This window comes from Gorilla gorilla, chromosome 14, assembly GCF_029281585.2.
Source record: "Gorilla gorilla gorilla isolate KB3781 chromosome 14, NHGRI_mGorGor1-v2.1_pri, whole genome shotgun sequence".
NCBI lineage: Eukaryota > Metazoa > Chordata > Mammalia > Primates > Hominidae > Gorilla > Gorilla gorilla.
Genome location: NC_073238.2, coordinates 44,866,237 through 44,880,010, shown reverse-complemented (window position 1 = coordinate 44,880,010; position 13,774 = coordinate 44,866,237). Strand labels below are relative to the sequence as shown.

The following is a 13,774-nucleotide window of genomic DNA, read 5'->3' as shown; positions in this document are numbered from 1 at the left end:
AAAGAGGTTTAATTGACTCACAGTTCAGCATGGCTGGGGAGGCCTCAGGAAACTTACAATCGTGGTGGAAGGGGAACCAAAAAGGTCTTTCTTTACATGGCGACAGGAAGGAGAAGTGCCGAGCAAAAGCAGGAAAGCCCCTTATAAAACCATCAGATCTCGTTAGAATTCACTCAGTATCACAAGAACAGCATGAGGGTAACCACCCCCATGATTCAATTACCTCCCACTGGTCCCTCCCACAACACGTGGGGATTATGGGAACTACAATTCAAGATGAGATTTGGGTGAGGACACAGCCAAACTCTATCAGGTGCTTATGATCGTTTTAAAACCTGAAACAGTGGTATTCCTATTGCAAATTTTCTTAGAAAAACACCATTAGATAAAATGTAACAAGCAATAAAATAGCATTTTATGTTGTAGAATGATAACTTTTATTTTCTCCTAAACATATTGACTAACCCATATCTTTTTTTGAGACAGAGTCTCACTCACTCTGTTGCTCAGGCTGGACTCCAGTGGCACAATCTTGGCTCACTGCAGCCTCTGCCTCCCGGATTCAGGCAATCCTCCTGCTTCAGCCTCCCAAGCAGCTGGGATCACCAGTGTGTGCCACCACGCCTGGCTAATTTTTGTATTTTTAGTAGAGACGGGGTTTCACCACATTGGCCAGGCTGGTCTCAAACTCCTGACTTCAAGTGATCCACCAGCCTTGGCCTCCCAAAGTGAGCCACTGTGCCTAGCTATATCTTTGTATTTAAAAAAAAAAAAATCTAAAGTCCTGTTTGTAAGGACTCTTTTCCCATGGTGTTAGACAGACAACATAATGCTCTATAGCAAACCACCCCAAACTCAGTGGTTTGTATCAACACATATCTGTTCTCATATTCACAGGTTAAGGTTGGCTGAGGTTTAGCATCTATGGAATGGGCTCAGCTCTTGACTCGGCCTAAGGCTGTGGGTAGAGGAAACCAATCTTGAGTCAGTTGAAAATAAGCTTGCCCTGTGTTTGGTTCATGAGGTTTTGCCAACATACGTAATTATTAAACTTTCACTGAAAATGTTTAGCAACAATATTTTTTATGAAATGGGAGGGTAAAGTGAGAAAACTTAAAACTGGAGCAGTGCCTTACCTGTAGTAAGTTCTCAAATAATATTTGGGAAAAGAATAAAACAATGGAATATAAAGAAATCAGAGATGATAAAATTTTCTTAAAACTGTAACTAACCAAACCTTGGACAAAACCTGACAAAGCTAAGCAGCAGAACACTTTTTCCCCATTGCCTTTGTCATCAGTTATGTGAATAACATCTCAGGAGGACTTCAGGCTTGGCATGGGCCACACACATTATCTCTGCTCCTTGCTGAAAACCCATCAGTAATGCTGAAGGAGTAGGATAGGGATAAAGAATGTTTTGAAAGATGGGAGACACATGGACCAGTGGTAATTAACAGCATGAAACCTACACCTACAAATATGTGTGTTGTGGGGGGTTAGTTAAGAGTCAAGTTTCAAGAAAGGGGACCCTTCAGGTACCCCTAAAGGTGGATTCACGGTAGGATTGAAAATTCAATAATTAATGAAATATTGTATAAAGAATAATTAAACTGGACTGGGCGTGGTGGCTTATGCCTGTAATCCCAGCACTTTGAAAGGCTGAGGTAGGAGGATCAGTTGGGGCCAGGAGTTCAAGACAAGTCTGAACAACATAGCAAGACCCCATCTCTAAGAAGAAATACAAAAATTAGCTGGGCATGGTGGCACCCGCCTGTAGTTCCAGTTACTCAGAAGGCTGAACTGGGAGCACCACTTGAGCCCAGTAGGTTAAGGCAGCAGTGAGCTTTAATTGTTCCACTGAACTATAGCTTGGACAACAGAGCAAGACCCAGTCTCTAAAAAAAGAGGAAAATCACACTTCCAGATTCCCTCCTCAACAGTGTAGTTAGGAAACCACTTCTCCCCAAGTATAAAACGTGAGGTTGGCCGGGCTCAGTGGCTCACGCCTGTAATCCCAACATTTTGGGAGGCCAAGGCAGGCAAATCACAAGGTCAGGAGACCAACACCATCCTGGCCAACATGGTGAAACCCCATCTCTACTAAAATACAAAAAATTAGCCAGGCGTGGCGGTGCACACCTGTAGTCCCAGCTACTCAGGAGGCTGAGGCAGGGGAATTGCTTGAACCCGGGAGGCAGAGATTACAGTGGGCTGAGATCACGCTACTGCACTCCAGCCTGGCAACAGAGCAAGACTCCATCTCAAAACAAACAAACAAAACGTGAGGTTTAGTCTCCAGCAGTGTGCCATAGAACTTTCCGTGATGATGGAAGTGCTTTATATCTGCATTGTCCAACAACTAGTGGCTTGATAGCCACCTGAAATGTAGCCAGTGTGGCTGCACGTGGTGGCTCATACCTGTCATCCCAACACTTTGGGAGGCCGAGGTGGGTGGTTCACTTGAGCCCAGGAGTTCAAGACCAGCCTGGGCAACATGTTGAAAACCCGTTTCTATAAAAAACACAAAAATTTGCTGGGCATGATGGCACACACTTGCAGTCCTAGCTACTCAGGAAGTTGAAGCTGAGGCAGGAGGATCTCTTGAGCCCAGGAGGTTGAGGCTACAGTGATCCATGATTGCACCACTGCACTCCAGCCTGGGATACAGAGTAAGACCTTGTCTCAAGAAAAACCCACAAACAAACAAAAATACATGAAATATGGCCAGTGTGACTGAGGAAATGAAGTTTAGTTTTAATTTTGATTCAAATAGCCACATATGGCTAGTGGCTGACATATTGGACAGTGAAGCTCTAGACTCAGGAATACTGGGCACTGCTGAGAATGGGATGGATTCTTTTGCAGAAAAACAGGAAGTGAGTAGAATTCTTCAAGTGACTGCTGAGATCTGTCAACCTCTTCTATTACATGGGGCCCAGGTTGGAGGATTCCTTTCTGACAAAACTATGCTGCCAAATGTATATGAATAACAGAATAATATTAATATTATTAATATATTAATAAGAATAATATTATTAATATATTAATAAGAATAATATTCAGTTATTCCCAATAGAGCAGCCGGCACTCTAATTCATCACCCAGTGACAACACCCTCACACAGAGTCAGCATTTGTTATTGTCGTTGTTTTGTTTTGAGATAGGGTCTCACTGTATTGCCCAGGCTGACCTTGAACTCCTGGCTCAAGCAATCCTCCATCCTCAGCCTCACATCCATCAGCATTTTAAATGCCTCGCTCTCAAATGCGACTAGGTAGCCAAGGATCACCATGCATGTGGGGAAAGCTGCCCAGCTGAAATGGAAATCAGTGCAAACAGAAGAAAAACAACTGAAACAAGACATGACAGGGAACATAAGAAAAAAAAATAGTTTTTTTAAGAGAGAAGATATTGCAACCTAAAACAAGATCAGAGGCTATATAAAAGATTGGAGGCCAGAAGTGCAGAGGAACACGTTTCTACATCCAGGCGCCTCCTGACTCACCTGAATTCCAACAGAGCACAGTAAGTGCCAGTTCTCTGCCTGTCCTGGTTTGGGCCCTGCAGTTGCAGAGAAAGCTCAGGAATAAAAATGGAGGTAAATCTTTAAGTGATTACCTATTCTTCTGACCCACCGGCTACAAATCAGGCGTTCCCACCACCTTCTCCTCAGGTTCGATTGATTTGACAGAGCAGCTTACAGAGCTCAGGAAACATTTTACTTATGTTGACCTATTTATTATAGTGGATACAGAGGAACAGATGGGAAAGATGCATAGGGCCAGGTGTGGGGGAAGGGTGCAGAGCTTCCATGCCCTTTTCAGGGGCACCACGTTCCAGGAACCTCCACGTTTTCAGCTGTCTGGAAGCTCTGCGAACCCAGTCCTTTGAGGGTTTTATGGAAGCGGTCATTACATAGGCATGATGGACTACATCATTGCCTATTGCTGATCAACTCAACCTTCAGCCCCTCTTCCCTCTCCGGAGGTTGGGGGAGTGAGGCTGAAATTCTAACTCTCCAATCTTGCCTTGGTCTTTCTGGTGCCAGCCTCCATCCTGAAGCTACTTAGCGGTCCCCAGCCATTAGTCATCTCATTAGCAAAGCAAGATACCCTTATTGGTCTGGCTGTTCCTAGGGCTTGAGGAACTGTGGCTAGGAAACAGAGATGAAGGCCAGTAGATCACTGGAAGGCTCCCACTATCTCACTTTTGGGGCAGAAGTGGACATTCTGAGGTGAGGAGTGGTTGGTTCAGAACCTCTGACTTGCATGTTCAATCGCAGGCAGAGAGACATCGCTAGGACCTGCCAGGGTGGGTAACCTGCCCACATGGCAGTCACCTGCAGGTGTGGGTGCAGACACATCTAGCTGAGAGTTGAGTGCAACCATTCCAGATGCCCATCCCCAGAAAGAAAATCTCAGACCAGTAAAGCTCTGAATGGAGGTTTGATCTCACTACCAAGGACAATATAAGCAGAGTTGCTTTAAGGATGCTATTGCTGTTGTCCATGGGAAAGACCCTTTATGCCTGAATTATTTTGATTCCAGATTGAAGGAAAAACTGCTAATTTCAGTTAGTTTTATAGAGGCTGGAGTTTTGGGCATTCCTGTTTGACTGTAAACTCTCAATAAGGTAGGGAAATAAATCAGAAATCATGGGTGTACATTTTTAGAGACCTTAACAGACTTATTTGGAGTTGGGGCTTCAGGGCCCAGAATCTTTTAGCATCCCTGCCCTAGTTGAAATCAGACACACCCTCTCCCTGGTATCCAAACAAAGCTAGTTCAGGTGCTGCCCTGAAGGGATTTGGTTGATGTGAAGTTCCAAGTCCTTAAATTAGTCAACAGGAGTACTCTCCTGGATGGGCCTGATTTGATCAGGTGGGTGATATGTAAGTTCTCCTCCTTTACAGGGGAGGACACCAGGACTTGGAGAGTCCCACTTCCCACCTCAGACGCTCTCAGGATGGTGACCTCTCTGGGTTTTAACACCTGGAACAGGCCGGGTGCAGTGGCTCACACCTGTCCATCCCAGCACTTTGGGAGGCTGAGATGGGCGGATCAACTGAGGTTGGGAGTTTGAGACCAGCCTGGCCAACATGGTGAAACCCTATCTCTACTAAAAATACAAAAATTAGCTGGGCATGGTGGTGCACACCTGTAATCCCAGCTACTCTGGAGGCTGAGGCATGAAAATCGCTTGAACCTGGGAGGCGGAGGTTGCAGTGAGCTGAGATCGCGCCACTGCACTCTAGCCTGGGCAACAGAGTGAGCCTCTGTCTTAAAAAAAAAAAAAAGAAAAGAAAAAAAAAAGCCTGGAACAGGCAGAGCCTGGAGGATGTGTGTGGACTTCCCATCTGTGCCAAATGTGCCTTGGAGAAAACCCACATAGCTGAATGATTAAAGTCAAGCACGGGAAGGGATCAGCCACGTAGCAGTGCCCCGTGCACCTTGGCGGAAAGGAATTTTTCTGTCCATTGACATTGTAGGTGTTCAGTTTGGAATCTTTCAGTTTTGGGAGTCGCCACCCATCAACCTGTCAGTCCCAAGGGCACTCATGAAGCAATCGCCCATTGACTCTGCACTGGGGCTGTCCTGCATCACAGTGAGAAATGGGAGACTTCCACAGAGAAAGTGAAGGTCCAAGGTCCAACGTTGTGTGTCCAGAAGAAGGCCAGACTGTGCCCCTGTGGAGTCCTCTGATGAGGCGGATGAGGAATTTTCATTCATTGGGAAATCCAAGGAACAGGAAGCAGAGCCTGAGGAACAGAAGGAGGGCTCAGCCAGCCAGCCAGGCTGTGGCATTTTCAGGACCAGGTGAGTGACGAGAGGAAGAGAGATTGGCCGGCATTGGAAAACAGTGGAGCCTGGAGTGATAGAAGCAGGCAGCTTCAGAAGAGAAGCAGGTGCCTAGCACCTGGAATGAGCGGATGTCAGTGAAGAAGAGGAAGAAACCGAGGATGAGGAGATGGGGTGGCAGTGCAGCACCCTGTGTCAGGGAGTACAGGAGAGGAGACAGGAAGGTGGGAGGCACAGGGGTGGCGGGGTAGGCGGTGAGGAGGGGCATCCTGGGGAGCTCAGAGCAGATCTGAGTATGGAGAGTCCATAGACAGTGAGGATGAGATGGAGCCTCGCCTGATGCAGGCCCTCACTGGGAAGGAAGAAGGGCTGAGTGACAGTTCGAGAACCTGAGGCTGAAGCATTGAACCAGAAGGAGCTGGAGCAGGAGGCAAAAGGCACGCTGAGGAGGCATGGTGCCCCCTCCAGACTGTAGGAGACCATGGAAGAGCCTGCGGAGAGCAGGCAGGGCCGCACTACTCTGGATGCGCTCAACACCAAGAGGAGAGTCAGGAGGAGCAGAAGGCATGGAAAGTTCAGAAGCTAAAACAAACAAGGGGGCAGAGACAAGGAAGAAGAGCTTGAGAAGGAGGAAGCAGAAACTGAGCACCTGTGGAAGCTGGCTGAGGAAGAGCAGCAAGCTGAGCTTCAGGCATATGGCAAGGTCATTACCAGCAAAGCCATTCAGGGCAAATATGAGAAATATACAAAAGAGATTTCAGTGCCCCCACCCTGGAGGATCATTTCAACAAAGCCATGCTTCCTAAAGTCATGCAAGAACTTTGGGCACTCTGGTTATACCAAATACACCCATGGTGGGCATTGAGACACCACTTCCTTCTACCCAACATGGGGCCAAGAGAGTACCCAGAACACAAAGTTCTTCAAACAAAAGGCAGCTGAAGCACAAGATGTAGCTGAGCAACCATTTACCAAGAAGCAGAAGACTATGTAGGGGTCAACTCCTTGTTCTCCCAAATGTGGAACTCAAGGGGAAGTCTCAGCATCTGGTCCTTGATTTGCCTTTCCTGTTATTTACATGGCCCCTGAATCCAGCGTTTGGACCTATGCCATGCCTGTGATACTGTGTAGCCCAGTTTTTGAAGGTGCTTTGTGAGATTTAGACTTGTGCTGAAAAATCCCCCAGAAAAGCACTATCCAGGTAGGATTAGAGGCTTCCCACTTATTTCCAGGAAATCTTAGGTTTTATCAATGCTAAGACTTCCCATATTTACATGAGATTGTTCTGATTTTTAATTTTAGAGATGGAGTCTCGCTACGTTGCCCATGTTGGATTTGAACTCCTGGGCTCAAGTGATCCTCCTGCCTCAGCCTCCCAAGTAACTGGGATTACAGGCATGTGCCACCACACGCTAGCTCTGAGTTTCGTTTTCCAGCCCCTTAGCTTGGGTCAGAAACATGGGCATGTAAGTGGACAATAAATTTAACCCTTAGGGTTAGGAGTAAAATGCTAGGAAATCTAAATTCATTGAAACTTGTTTTTCATTTTTGGATGAAGTCCATTTTTCTAGATGAACATACTTTTCAATCCATTTATGTGTTTGTATCAAGAAATAAACACACACACACACACACACACACACCCAAAAGAGAAAAAAACATACAAGAAGGAATGCAGTCTCTGTGCCAGGCCATTCCCAGTGTTTCACTGGTGCCCTAGGGTCCACATGCTTTTTTAAAGAAGACTAGGCCAGGCACAGTGGGTCACGCCTGTAATCTCAGCACTTTCGGAGGCCGAGGCGGGCGGATCACCTGAGGTCGAGAGTTCGAGACCAGCCTGACCAACATGGAGAAACCCCGTCTCTACTAAAAATACAAAATTAGCCGGGCGTGGTGGCAGGCGCCTGTAATCCCAGCTACTCAGGAGGCTGAGGCAGGAGAATTGCTTGAACCCGGGAGGGAGAGGTTGTGATGAGCCAAGATCGCGCCATTGCACTCCAGCTTGGGCAACAAGAGCGAAACTCCATCTCAAAAAAAAAAAAAAGACTAAAGTGTGCCAAATTTGCAGTAAACTGGAGAATGTCAGACCTGCCTCTTAGACCTAGAGTGTGGCCTTCACATCCAGGTTCATAACACAGCATTGTCTTTTGAAAGTAATGTGCCAAAGTCAGATGTCAACCGAGGGTTCTACACACAGAATATGGAGAGAGATCTGTAACTCGGATGGAACACATCTAATTAGCATGCTGAGGAAAGACACATCCCCCAGTGTCGTGCTGCTCAAACTGGCCTGGACCATACCCTGCTATCAAAGGAATCAGCCTCACATTTGCTCCTGCTAGGTGAAAGGAGAGTGTCGGAGAAAAGAGGAGCATCCCTACAGACAGAAGAAGCCTACAATCTGGATGATCCCCTTGCTGATCAAAATGTTGAAGACTCATATTATGGAATCAATGACCCTATAGCTGATAAGCTTCTAAAGCAGACTTCAACCATGCCTCATCTGGACCCACCAGAGGACAAGACTCTCACCACATTAGACGTGGATGGTCTGGGTGAAACAGATCAGAGAAATCATTTCTACCAGTTAGGAGAGATTGACCATCACTCTAATGCAGAAGCAGCAGGGTGCTTTCACCCAGTTTTCCACAAGGCAGGCTACAGACATGGCTGCTGAGAAGTCCTTTAATAAGTTGATTGCAATAGCCACAGACTCAATGTGAAATCAAGAAGATCTCAAGCAGCCAGAGGAAAAGAAAAAGAAGGACAGAACCACATACTCTGGGATCAAGTTAGAGCCTTTTCCAGGACTGCCATGAGCTCTTCCTCCTGTTGCAGCAGCTACTTCAGCCTACCCCTAAGTGATCCTCCACCACGGTGGTGAACATTGCCCTGCCACCCCCACCACTCCCCATACCATCAGGTTTGGGGCTACACGTGTTCCACCTCATTCCTTTCATGAAGACTCCAGGACCAATCCTTTTCAGGACCCTCAGAGGATGGGAACTCATGCTGGAAAATACAGCAGCCCCCAGCACATTAGCACTACTCTGGGGCTCTGTGGAAGAAAAGGCACTTAAAACTCCCAGTAAATGAATTTTGGAGTAAATATATTTTTCCTTCCTTCGTAGTTTCCATGGTAGCTGAATATGCTCAGATATGGACAGTCAGTGAAGGACAGCCATGCTTCTCTACACGTGTTCAAAGGATCAATGGCCTTCAAATAAGCTGCCGAGGACACATCTGGTTACAAATACAACATGACTAATAAAACCTAATGCCTGTTCCCCTCACCTCTGTGGGAATAAGTGGCTGGGTGAATTGGAATGCCTGATGGAGCTGCCATCTCAAAACAAAATGTTCATTTTGTACCTTTTCAGCGGAGGCGGGCAGGGGGAGAATTGATCTTCAGTAAAAAACTTTTGGGCCGGCTGGGCGCAGTGGCTCACACCTGTAATCCCAGCACTTTGGGAGGCTGAGGCGGGTGGATCACTTAAGGTCAGGAATTCGAGGCCAGCCAGGCCAACATGGTGAAACCGCATCTCTACTAAAAATACAAAAATTAGCTGGGCATGGTGGCAGGCACCTGTAATCCCAGCTACTAGGGAGGCTGAGGCAGGAGAATCTCTTGAACCCGGGAGGTGGAGGTTGCAGTGAGCCGAGATCGTGCCGTTGCACCCCAGCCTGGGTGACAGAGCGAGACTCCGTCTCAAAAAACAAAACAAAACAAAACACCTTTGGGCCATTTTTATGTCCATGGGGGTATTTTTCTTTGTATCATCTTCGAAAAAAAGAAAAAAGAAAGAAAGGGGGAGAGAGAGAGAGAGAAAGGAAGAAAGAAAAAGAAAGAGAGAGAGAAAGAGAAAGAGAAGAAAGAAAGAAAAAAAAAGAAAGAGAAAGAAAGAAGGAAAGAAAGAAAGAAAGAAAGAAAGAAAGAAAGAAAGAAAGAAAGAAAAAGAAAGAAAGAAAGAAAAAGAAAGAAAGAAAGAAAGAATTGCCAGTACTAATTACTGCAGTGGTGTCAGGGTGATTTAACTCTTTTGAAGTCACACCCTCAGACAAGTAGAAACCAGCATCCAGCAAAGCCCAAATGCTTTCTTTCCTCTCCTTTTCTTTATTACTAAAGGAATCTGACTGATAGTTTTACTTCTCTATACCACCAAAAAATAAAAATAAAAAAATAAAAATTACTTTGTATTCCTATCAGTCGGATGGAAACACAAATTTCATGGAGCTGTGTATTATTGAAGAAACCTGGTGTCTGGGATGAAATTATTTTCAACAACGTCCTGTAAGACGCTTTCTTTAACAAACGGAAATGAAAAGCATGGAGTGTTTGAAAGGAAGACTTGTGACCTGCAGCTGGAACTATGATCTTCCACATTCACCTTTGTGTGTCTTTAGGGGCTCATTGGAATTTCCTGCTCTGGGCAGGGGACTGTCTGTTTGGTCTTAGAAGGTTTGGGTATAACTGTATTATAGATGATAAAGGAAACTTGATGTTGTGTTAAAAAATAAATTTTAAAAAAGAGAAGAAGGGAGAAATCATGAAAGAATTAATTCCAGCAATTTTCACCAAACTGAAGAAAGAATTCAGATTGAAAATGAAAAATGTCTTATGCCATCCAACAGAACTACATCTGTTCAACAGAGGGCATGTACAGAAACATTTATGACAGCCCTATCTCTAGTATCCCCAGAATGGAAATAGTCACAAGTCCATCCTCATTAAAATTGGATACATCAATTATATATATATATATAGGAACAAGAATGAATGAATTGCCACCACATGCAGCAACGTGGGTGAATCAGACAAAATTAATGGTGAATGAAAGAGACCAGGAGCAAAAGAGTACATTTTTTAAAAAAATACACATTTTATAATGATTTCATTTCTATAAAAATTCAAAAACAGGCAATCTGATCTATGGTACTGGAAATTACAATAGCAGTTCTCACGAGGAGCAGGTAGTGGCTCTTGGTAGCACTGTTTCTTAATCTAGGTATTAGTTACACAAAATGTTTGTTCATTTTGTAAAATGATTTGTGCTCTTCTGTATGTTATACTTCAGTAAAAACAACGTTTTTCTAAGTTCCATATCAAAACACACCATAGCGAAATTTATGGGGATAAAGAGGAGATGCAAAAAGCTTTGGTTGTGGCTGGGTGACGGTGGGGAGATAAAAGGATCAAGACAGAATAAGTTAAGACTTCTTAAAAGTATTACTGGGAACTAAACAACAATGGAGAAATGCCTGTAACATTCTAAGGGGAAATTATGTCCAAACTGTCAATCAACTGAGAAGGTAAAATAAAGACATTTCATAAAACGTAGTCTCAAAAAATTTTCTGCCTGTGCATCCTTTCTCAGGAAGTTTCTAGAAGACATCACAAATATACGAACAGGGAAGACAGAGGACCCAGGGAACGGAGAAGAAGGGAAGAGAATTTCCAAAATGATGGTTGGAAGCAGCTGTAGAGCTGCGGGCTTGGGGATGAATCCAGGCCCTGTGGAGCAGGATCGAGGATGCTGCCAAGAAGTCAGTAGCCCAAGTGGTACGAGAGGAGTTTTAAAGTTCTGTTGGAGAGTATGGTGACAAATAGCGATAGGAACCTAGAAAGCTAAGCAAATGGAAACAAAAAAGATAATTACTAGCTACCAGAAAACAAAAAGATGTCAAGAAAGGAAATGCAATGAGGGTCCACTACAGTGAACAATATTTACCCAGTTGTTGAATAATATGAATGTTAATTTAATTTTTAGGCCAGGCATGGTGGCTCACGCCTGTAATCCCAGCATTTGGGGAGGCTGAGGTGGGCAGATCACCTGAGGTCAGGAGTTCGAGACCAGCCTGGCCAACATGGTGAAAGCCTGTCTCCACTAAAAATACAAAAATTAGCTGGGTGTGGTGGCATGTGCCTATAGTCCCAGCTACTCTGGAGGCTGAAGCAGGAGAATCACTTGAACCCAGGAGACAGAGCTTGCAGTGAGCTGAGATCGCACCACTGCACTCCAGTTCAAAAACAAAATTAGTTTTTAAAAATATACATATTGGGAAATTAGGAGAGGAGAAGGGGGAAAGTACATTGCATTGTGAAGAAAAAGTTAAAAAAAAGTCTGAATCCTAATACCCTATGATAGGAAGTCAATATTATGTTTTATATACTATGCATATATGTTGTTTTGATAAAGTTAAAAAAAAGTCTGAATCCTAATACCCTATGATAGGAAGTCAATATTATGTTTTATATACTATGCATATATGTTGTTTTGATAATTTTAAAAACACTATGAGGAGAAAAATAATTGTTTCATCTGCAACACAGTGAGAATTGTTTATTGCAGTAACTTCTATTTAATTTGAGAAAATAAAACATTTTTCTATCCCTTCTGAAGGAAACCTTTAAGTACACTTTAATTTTTTATCTAGTTCTGTAGTGTGCATGGTAAGAAAATCAAATTTAAAACACGCTTCCATTTTCTGAATTACGTTATTGGCAATAATTACAAAAATGGACTTAGATTACTTGAGTGTGTTGCTTAGCTTTTGCCTATATTCCTGTCTTAATCGTGAGCAGAAAATAGGTTTATTTTTGTTTTGAGACAGAGTTTTGCTCTTGTCAACCAGGCTGGAGTGCAGTGGCACAATCTCAACTCCCTGCAACCTCTGCCTCCTGGGTTCAAGTGATTCTCCTGCCTCGGCCTCCCAAGTAGCTGGGATTACAGGCGTGTGGCACCACGCCTGGCTAATTTTTGTATTTTTAGTAGAGATGTGGTTTCGCCATGTTGGCCAGGCTGGTCTCGAACTCCTGACCTTAGGTGATCTGCCCTCCTCAGCTTCCCAAAGTGCTGGGATTACAGGCGTGAGTCCCTGTGCCCTGCAGGTTTTTTAAAAGTGCACATTAATTCAAATAAGTGGAATGGTAAGATACAATAAGCATGGTATCTTTGCAGTTTTCCTGCTGAAGCAATTAATCCTAGAAACTTCCAGAATTTCAAATGGTAAAGAGAAGCATGGAGGAAAAAATATTCACCTTTTTTGTGAGTTACTAGTATCAATCATCTTTCCAGCTTAGAGAAAGTAGCAATACATACATATGCAAACACACAGTTTTTTCCCCCAAAATATTGAATTTCAGAAGTTCTCAATCATTCTCATGATAACTATTTTTGTTGTTTCCAAATCTTGGCAAGAAACTTGAGAATGAACTAAGCAAACACTGAAGTTCCCTCCTTTTCAAAGTACTGGCAAAGCACAGCTTCGGATGAACTCCATCAAGTGCTGCTGGCTGGCTTGTCAAGACAGAGGCTACAATTCTGTGATAGGGCAGAGAGAGAAAGGCTGAGTGGGGAAGGTTGTACAGAGGACCCTCCTTATCCAAAGATTCATTATGAGAGTCCCTGCAGAAAAGATTAACAAATAATCTAATACCGACTTGTGAAATTAGTCCTCGTTCAAGCATCTCTTGCCTCTTAGCATCTGTAAGTCATTGAACAGCCTCTCCAGTGCTGTATACATTAAAGCACAGCAAATGGATAGCACAGTGAAAATGCTAATCTAGAAGGTGGAAAATGTCACGGAGCCTATGAAAGTGATGTTAGAAAACAGCTTGAACTGGCTGGGCATGGTGGCTCCAACCTGTAATCCTAGCACTTTGGGAGGCCAGGGCGGGCGGATCACCTGAGGCCAGGAGTTCAAGACCAGCCTAGCCAACATTGTGAAACTCCGTCTCTACTAAAAATACAAAAGTTAACTGATGTGGTGGCACATGCCCATAATCCCAGCTGCTCGGGAGGCTGAGGCAGGAGAATAGTTTGAACCTGGAGGCGGAGGTTGCAATGAGCCAAGATGGTGTCAAAAAAAAAAAAAGCAGCTTGAACCATAGGCTAGAGTTAGGCTAATTAACAACATAGAAAAAAAGAGTAAGATAAGGATGATAACATAATAGGTGCTTCCAAAAAGAATGAC

General features: G+C 44.2%; 1 protein-coding gene and 1 pseudogene across 2 annotated transcripts in view; both read left to right on the top strand.

Annotated features, from left to right (window-relative positions):
• HMGB1 (high mobility group box 1) overlaps nt 1-13,774 on the top strand; it is a 157,871-nt gene that overhangs the window by 69,576 nt on the left and 74,521 nt on the right. The gene's annotated exons all lie outside the window — the stretch shown is intronic.
• LOC129526216 (pre-mRNA-splicing factor RBM22-like) lies at nt 7,872-12,480 on the top strand (annotated as a pseudogene).